At 39.5% G+C, this 8980-nt stretch overlaps 1 pseudogene; it reads left to right on the forward strand.

Moving 5' to 3' along the window:
* The first annotated feature begins 2853 nt into the window (after positions 1 to 2853).
* Positions 2854 to 6741, forward strand: LOC108314873 (annotated as a pseudogene).
* The last annotated feature ends 2239 nt before the right edge of the window (positions 6742 to 8980 follow it).

An 8980-nucleotide genomic window follows, 5' to 3' on the forward strand; every position in this document is an offset into this window, starting at 1 on the left:
GTGGGTGAGAATAAATTTGGAGGAATTATAAACCAGTGGAATATAGCTGGAGTGTAGAGTTCTAAAGCGATATGGATTGAGCATTCCTAATCTGGAATCTGAAATGCTCCAAAATTGGAAAAAAAATTTTTCTTGTTATTTTTTGTTTTCTTATTAAGAGATGGGGTTTTACAAAGTTGCTCAGGCTGGTCTTGAAATCCTGAGCTCAAGGGGCTCAAGGAATCCTCCCACCTCGGCCTCCCACAGTGCTGGGATTACAGGCATGAGCCACTGCACCCAGCCCAAAATTAGAATTTTTTTTTTTTTTTTTTTAGACAGCCTCCCTTTGTCGCTCAGGCTGGAGTACAGTGGTGCAATCACTGCAACCTCTGCCCCAGGTTCAAGTGATTCTCCTGCTTCAGCCTCCTGAGTAGCTGGGATTATAGGTGTCTGCCACCACGCTTGGCTAATTTTTATATTCTTACTAGAGCTGGGTTTCACCAAGTTGGCCAGGCTGGTCTTGAGCTCTTGACCTCAAGTGATCTGCCCACCTCAGCTTCCCAAAGTGCTGGGATTGCAGGTATGAGCCACTGTGCCCAGCCCCCAAAATTTGAGTGCTGACATGATGCCACAAGTGGAAAACTCCACACTTGATTTCATGGGATGGGTTGCAGACACAATATGGGTGGAAATTGAAAACTTGCCCTTGTTTGTTGTGGTTTAACAGCTGGGGATGATACTGTGCTGTTTAGTTACCCTGAGCACATTATTTTTTCACTGTATTAAGGATATGTTATGTTTTTTAGTGTTAAGTACTTAAGTGTAAATGGCGTAAGAAAAAAATTGCTTATTGGTAGCATATATATTGAGAGTCAGGAATGATGGTGATGCCAGACAATCACAGATTGTCTACATCAGTAGCTCACATGGTGACACCTCTGCTTTCTGATGGTTCAATGTATACAAACTTTGTTTCATGCACAAAATTAAAAATTTTGTGTGAGGTCGGTACAAAAGTAATTGCGGTTTTGCCATTAAAAGCAATGGCAAAAAGTGTAATTACTTTTGCATTGACCTAATATAAGATTATTTTGAGACAGGGTTTGATAGCTCACACCTGTAATCCCAGCACTTTGAAAGGCTGAGGCAGGTGGATCATCTGAAGTCAGGAGTGCGAGACCAGCCTGGCCAACATGATGAAAACCTGTCTTGGCTAAAAATACAAAAAATTAGGCAAGCATGGTGGTGGGTGCTTGTAATCCCAGCTACTCAGGAGGCTGAGTCAGGAGAATTGCTTGAACCGAGGAGATGGAAGTTGCAGTGAGCTGAGATTGTGCCATTGCACTGCAGCCTGGACAACAAGAGTGAAACTCTATCTGAAAAAAAAAAAAGAAAAAAAATATATATATATATAAGCTGGGTGGGGTAGCACACATCTGTAGTCTCAGCTACTCAGGAGCTGAGGCAGGAGAATTGCTTGAAACCGGGAGGCAGAGGTTGCAGTAAGCTGAGATCACACCATTGTACCTGCCTGGGCAACAGGGTGAGACTCCATCTCAATAAATAAATAAAAAAAATTATCTTGAGCTTAAGTGTATATGGTGTGTATAAAGGCTGGGCACAGTGGCTCATGCCTGTAATCCCAACACTTTCGGAGGCCAAGGCGGGCATATCACGAGGTCAGGAGATCAAGACCATACTGGCTAAGACAGTGAAACCCCATCTCTACTAAAAATAAAAATAAAAATAAAAAAATTACCAGGCTGTGGTGACTTGTGCCTGTAGTACCATCTACTCAGGAGGATGAGGCAGGAGGATGGCTTGAATCCCGACGGCAGAGGTTGCAGTGAGCAGAGATAGCACCACTGCACTCCAGCCTAAGAAACAGAGAAAGACACAGTAAAAAAAAAAAAAAAAAAAAAAAAAAAAAAGGGTTGTATAAAACAAATGACTTTTGTGTTTATACTTGGGTCCCATCCCTAAGATATCTCATTTTGTATATGCAAATATTCCAAAATCCAAAAATGTCCAAAATCTGAAAAACCTGTGGTTCCAAGAATTTCAGATAAGAGATATTCAACATGTGGTAGTGAGAAAGGAAGCTAGGAAGGCAGACAGATGCCAGTTCCAAGAGGGTCATTTAAATTGTGAAAAGGAGACTGAACTTCATTCTGAGAGAATAGGAAGCCACAGAAACATTTATGCAGAGGAGAGAAGTGATGCTACTTAAATTGTAAAAAGATCAACCTAACTGCAGTTTGGAGAATGGTTTAGAAGGGAGAAAGCGTGGAGGTAGAGAACCCAGTTAGGCAACAAAACAAGTTAGCATTCCTAGGTAACCACTTTGAAATGAAAAGTTGAGTTTTGTTTTCTTATGCAGTATACAATTTTTGTCTTTTGTCTTGCTTTGAAGCAGTTTTATTGTGATATGTCTAGATGTGGTTTTCTTTGTATTTATCTTCAACGGAGTTTGTTGAATATGTCATCTGAGGTCTTCCGTTAGCTTAGAAAATTCTTGGTCACTATTTCTTCATATATTGCTGTTGTTTCATTGTCTCTTCTCCTTCTGGGACATTAATTACATAAATGTGAGACCTTTTCACTGAATTACATTTGTCTCCTATGTTTGTTTCTTTATTTTATATTCTTTTTTTTTTTTTTTTTTTTNTTTTGAGATAGGATCTCACACTGTTGCCCAGGCTGAAGTGCAGTGGTGTGATCCCAGCTCTCTGCAGCCTCAACCTCCTGGGCTCAAACAATCCTCTCACCTCAGCCTTCCAAGTAGTTAGGACTAGAGATAGGAGCCACCTGCCTGGCTAATTTAAAAAATTTTTTTGTAGAGACAGGGTCTCACTGTGTTGCCCAGGCTGGTCCCAAACTCCTGGGCTCAAGTGATCCTCCTGCCTTGGACTCCTAAAGTTTTATATTATTCTGTCTCTTCATGCTCATCTCAATATTTCCTTCTGTCTCTCTTCTCATTCACAGATTCTCCCTTCAGCCAAATCTAATCTGCTGCTAAGTCTACTTATTGTGTTCTTAATTTTAAGTTATTGTATATATCTCTGTAAATTCACTTTAATTTTTTATGACTTCTACATCTGTGCTGAAACTATCTTGTCATTTAATTTCACAAACATATTAATCACAGCTGATTTATAGTTTGTGTTTGATAACTTCCATACCTGGATCTCTTGTGGGTCTGTTTCTATTGTCTGATTTTTCTCTTGATTTTCAGTCACTTTTTGTATTTTTATTAGCATAGTTTTTTGAAATGGAAAATTGTGTTTTAAAAACTATAGCAATGACCTGAGGTTCTAGTTGATGTATTATTTAAGGGAGGATCCACTTGAGTTTGGGAGTGTGCATAATAAGTAATTTAATTCCCGCTGTGCCTCCCCACTGTCAATGCTCCCTCTCAGTGCCAGCTTCTCTGAGCCACCGACCTGCGGCTACCCTGGCTGCCGTGCCTCTGGCAACACCATGACAGATCAGGCCTTTGTGACACTGACCACAAATGATGCCTACGCCAAAGGTGTCCTGGTCCTGGACTCATCTCTGAAACAGCACAGAACCAACAGGTCATGCTTGCCACCCTGCAGGTCTCAGACTCCATGAGAAAAGTTTTAGAGACAGTCTTTGATGAAGTCATCATGGTAGATGTCTTAGACAGTGGCAATTTTGCTCATCTAACTTTAATGAAGAGGCCAGAGTTGGGCGTTATGCTGGCAAAGCTCCACTGCTGGTTTCTTACACAGTATTCAAAATGTGTATTCATGGATGCAGATACTCTAGTCATAGCAAATATTGATGATATTTTTGAGAGAGAAGAATTGTCAGCAGCACCTGACTCAGGATGGCCTGACTGCTTCAATTCTGGAGTCATTTATCAGCCTTCAGTAGAAACATATAATCAGCTGTTGAGTCTTGCTTCTGAGCAACGTAGTTTTGATGGTGGGGACCAAGGCATACTGAACACGTTTTTTAGCAGCTGGGCAACAACAGATATCAGAAAACACCTGCCGTTTATTTAAAACCTAAGCTGGATCTCTATATACTTTTACTTCCCAGAATTTAAAGTGTTTGGGGCAAGTGCCAAAGTTATGTGTTTCCTGGGACTAGTCAAACCATGGAATTGTACTTATGATCCCAAAACAGAAAGTGTCAAAAGTGAGTCCCATGATCCCAATATGACTCATCCAGAGTGTCTCATCATCTGTGGTAGAACATCTTTACCATGAGTATTTTACCTCTGCTTCAACAATATGGCCTTGTCAAAGACACCTGCTCATATGTAAATGTGGAAGATGTTTCAGGAGCCATATCACATCTGTCCATTGGGGAGATCCCTGCTGTGGGACAGCCTTAGAAGAATGGAAGGAGTGGTGGGAACAGGGCCAGGCTGATTACATGGAAGCAGATTCCTTTGACAACATCAAGAGGAAACTTGACACGTCCAGTAGAATCCTGTGGACACATCCACTTCACAAGCCTTGTTTCTGACACTTATTATCAAGAGCTGGGTTGAGATAAGTCTGTTACAGTTGCTAGAGGCTTTCAACGAAACTTAACAGATGAGAGGTTTTTGTAGGACAACAGGTGAGAGAACTGGGTAAGAGTTGTGAAGCAGCAGTTCTGTTATATGGACAGTGTTCTGCTTTTTAATTTCTTTTAAATCCTATTTAGCTTGTTTCAGAAATTCTCACTTTTGTTGACTGCCAACATACAAAGTAAGGGAAACTCAGTATTAAACTGTCAAGATGGCTATATCAGTTCTTAAAATCTGCAGAGCCTGGTTCCTAATCAGTCATTTCCTTCAGAAGCAGACATGGCATCTGTTCCTTGCTTGCTTACTGGTTGTACCTACCTTTCACTAGACCTGCATTTTAGAATTTTCCAGTGCTGCAAGAGTGAGTGATTATAATTCTGCTTTCAGGTAAAGATAGCCTATATTAACACTGCTGAGTGATTCATAAACATGTCAACGAATAGCATTAACCCATTATACTTCCTGGTCTTAGTGTCTGAGATGTCGCCAGTTTTCTATGTACAGTAAAGCAGCATGCTAAAATGCTTTTGTTCAGTGCTGCATATTTGAAAATAGCAGTGTGTTCTCTGATGGTTACCTGCAGTAGCACCCTGTATGAAAAATAAAGACTTACTGCTGTTAAAAAAAAAAAAAAAGATAAATAAAAAGCAACTTAATTCAGTCAGGGATTAGGGGGCTTTTTATGGGTTTTCTTGTTGTTGTTTCTGGTTTTTGTTTGTTTCTTCGAAGCTGGACCTCAGTCTTTGTGAGGGCTAGTCTATGTTTGGCCCATCCTTACTTGTAGGATTCTTTAGGGTTCCCAGCTGGTTTAGTTGTTTATTGCTGTATCTCAAACCACTTCAATAACTGTGGCTTAAAACAATAGTGATTTCTTGTAATTCTCTGGGTTGACTGGACAGTTCCCCATTTGGTGTTGGCTGGGATCATTCGTAAAGCTGCATTCAGCTGGGCACTTGGCTGGGGCAATTTGGTGAACTTTCACATGGCATCTCTATATAATATTCCACCCCCCAGGGCCTCTCCACATGGCCTATTTCTCTACTGGGATAACTTTCACTTAAGCATGGAGGCTAGATTCCAAGAGGGAGAAATCCAAAAGTACAACTCCCAGTGAGCAAGTGCATATTTAATCTTTGTTTATATCACCTTTACTAGCATACTATTGATAAAAACAAATCACATGAGCCAGATGCAGTGGTGCACACCTGTAGTCTCACCTACTCAGCAGGCTAAGGCAGGCGGATTGCTTGAGGTCAGGAGTTTGAAGATGGAATGTGCTATGGTCACATCTGTGAATGTGAATAGCTACCACACTCCAGCCTGGGCCATATAGTGAGACCCCCATCTCTAAAGAAACAAACAAAAGAAAACATCACATAGCTAAGCCCAGAGCCAATGTGAAGAGGACCACCCACAGGCATAAATCCTGGAAGGTTTGGTTCACTAGCAGCCACTAATATAAAATATTACCATATAAAATGAAATCCTACGGTGTTTACCAGAGTAATTCCTCTTTAGTGGCTCCTGATCTCCAATTCTTGTCATCTCAACCCTGTACGCTCTGCTCAGCTTTTGTGCTTCTCAGTTGCTGATTAAGAATCAGCAAAAACGTCAAAGGAAAAGCAGAACCAAATGATGGGCTCACTTCTCTGCGCTTCCTTTCTCTTTGGGATTGGACCTTTGAGTGCACAGTGTCTTGGAAACTTTCCAGTGCCTTCAAACTTGTATTTCCTATATTTTTCCCAGCTTTTCTAGTTGTTCTCCGTATGAGGGATGGTCTTAAGCAAGCTGATCTGTGTTGGTACCTCACAGTGCCCCAGGAAGTAGAAAGAGCTCCATAAGAAGTGACTGTTTGGGTCCCAAGACTTCTAGTCTTGGAAAATCCCTCAATCTCTAGCAGGGTAGGGGAGCAGCAGAACCACCTTTCCTCAGAGTACCTTAGCCTATGCAAGCTTAGACTGTCATCCTTTCACTGTTAACCAGTATTAACCAGTTAACCAGTTCTTCTGCAGTCAGAAATGTCAGGAAGGGCCCACCAAGTACCAGTAGGCGCTTCTTGATGCTGTTGACTTCAGAAGAACCCTGCAACCTGAATAAATCCTCCTGGAAGGTAAGGAGGGGAACCCTAATTATGACTGTAATTCAATGTCTCGATGTTTTAGCAGATGAAGGTTTGGGTGAGTTTTAATTTGTTTCAGAAAAAAAACCAAATTGAAATTATATTTAATGTACTAGATTTTGATGTATACAAATCTATATCTATTATATAGTATATGTTTGTTTAAAAAAAAAAGCAACCAGAAAATTGTCATCAATATTTATACCTTGAATACTCTGAGTATTGATTTTTTTTTGAGTAATAGCTTTCTTGAGATGTATAATTTACATACCATACAATTCACCGACTTAAAATGTACAATTTTAGTTTTTAGTGCATTCACAGATATGTACAACTATCACTGTTGGCAATTTCAGGACATTTTTATCACCTAAAAGGAAACTCTGTAGCCTTTAGCTATTTCTCTCCCATTTCCCCATTCTCTCCAGTCCCCCCAGGGATAAGCAACCACTAATCTTTTTGTCTCTATAGATTTATCTATTCTAGAAAATTCATAAAAATGGAATCTTATGTGTGAGTCTAGCTTCTTTCACTTAGCATACCTTTTCAAGATTTATTTATGTTGTAGCGTGCATTAGAACATCATTCCATTTTATGGCTAAATAGCATTCCGTTATATGGATATTGTGTTTATCTATTCATGATGGACATTTGAGTTGTTTCCGACTTTTGGGTACTATGAATGATGCTATAAACATTTAAGTAAAAGTTTTTGTGTAGACATATGTTTTCATTTCTCTTGGACATAAACCCAGGACTTGGATTGCTGGGTTAAATGTTAACTTTGTTTAACTTTTTGAAGAACTGCCAAATTGTTTTCAAATTTTATATTCCTACCAGCTGTGTATGAGGGTTTTGATTTCCACACATCTTCTCTAATACTTAGTAATAAGTATTAAGTATCTGACTTTTTTTTTTTTTTTTTTNGAGTTTTGCTCTTGTCCAGGCTGCAGTGCAATGGCGCAATCTTGGCTCACTGCAACCTCTGCCTCCTGGGTTCAAGTGATTCTCCTGCCTCAGCCTCCCAAGTAGCTGGGATTGTAGGCATGTGCCACCATACCTGGCTAATTTTGTATTTTTAGTAGAGATGGGGTTTCTCCATGTTGGTCATGCTGATCTTGAACTCCCAACCTCAGGTGATCTGCCCACCTCAGCCTCTAAAAGTGCTGGGATCCACTGCACCTGGCCATGTATCTGACTTTTAAAATTATAGCCACACTAATGGATATGAAGTAGGTTGGTTGTGGTTTTCATCTGCATTTCCTTGATGACTAATGATGTTGATAATATAGTCATGTGCTTATTGGCTATTTACATATATTCTTTTGAGAAATGTTTATTTAAGTTCTTTGCCCATTTTGAATTGAGTTGTCTTTTATATTCTAGATCTGCAACATTTATCAGATGCATGATATTCTGTGGGTTGTCTTTTTCACTTTCTTGGTAGCATCCTTTGAAGCACAAAGATTTTGAATTTTGATGAAGTCTAGGTTATCTGTTTTTCTTTTATGCCTGTGCTTTTAGTGTCATATTCAAGAAATCATTGCCAATCCAATGTCATGAAGCTTTTTGTCTAGATTTTCTTCTAAGAGTTTTAAGTTTTAGGTTTTACAAGTAGGTATTTGATCCTTTTTGAGTTAATTTTTGTATGTGAAGTAAGATAGGGTCCACTTTCATTCTTTTGCTTGTGACTTTTGAGGTCCCAATTCCATTTGTTGAAAAGACTATTCTTTCCCCATTGAATGTTTTTTGCACCCTTGTCAAACATTAATTGACCATAGACATATGGGTTTATTTCCAGAATATCAGTGCTATTGCATGTATAGCTATATGTGTTGATCTTTATGCCTGCACCACACTGTCTTGATTATTGTTCTTTTATAGTAAGTTTTAAAATCAGTATGAGTCCTCCAACTTTGTTCTTCCTTTTCAAATTGTTTTGGCCATTCTGGATTCCTTGGAATTGTATGTGAATTTTATAATCAGCTTGTAAATTTCTACAAGGATGTCAGCTACAATTCTTATAAATCTATAGGGATTGCATTGAATCTGCAGATAAATTTGGAGAGTATTGCCAATTTAGCAATATTAAGTCCTACCATCCATAAACACAGGGTATCTTTCCATATATTCAGATCTTATTTTTTTCTGCCATATTTTTAAGTTCCTGAAATATAAGTCTTGTCCTTCTTCTTCTTTTTTTGGGGGGGAGGGGGATTTTTTGCTCATGTTGCCCAGGCTGGAGTGCAATGGCACAATCTCAGCTCACTGCAACCTCTACCTCCTGGGTTCAAGCAATTCTTCTGCCTCAGCCTCCCAAATAGCTGGCATTACAG

The sequence above is a fragment of the Cebus imitator genome, unplaced genomic scaffold (genome assembly GCF_001604975.1).
Source record: "Cebus imitator isolate Cc_AM_T3 unplaced genomic scaffold, Cebus_imitator-1.0 Scaffold163, whole genome shotgun sequence".
Classification (NCBI taxonomy): Eukaryota; Metazoa; Chordata; class Mammalia; order Primates; family Cebidae; genus Cebus; species Cebus imitator.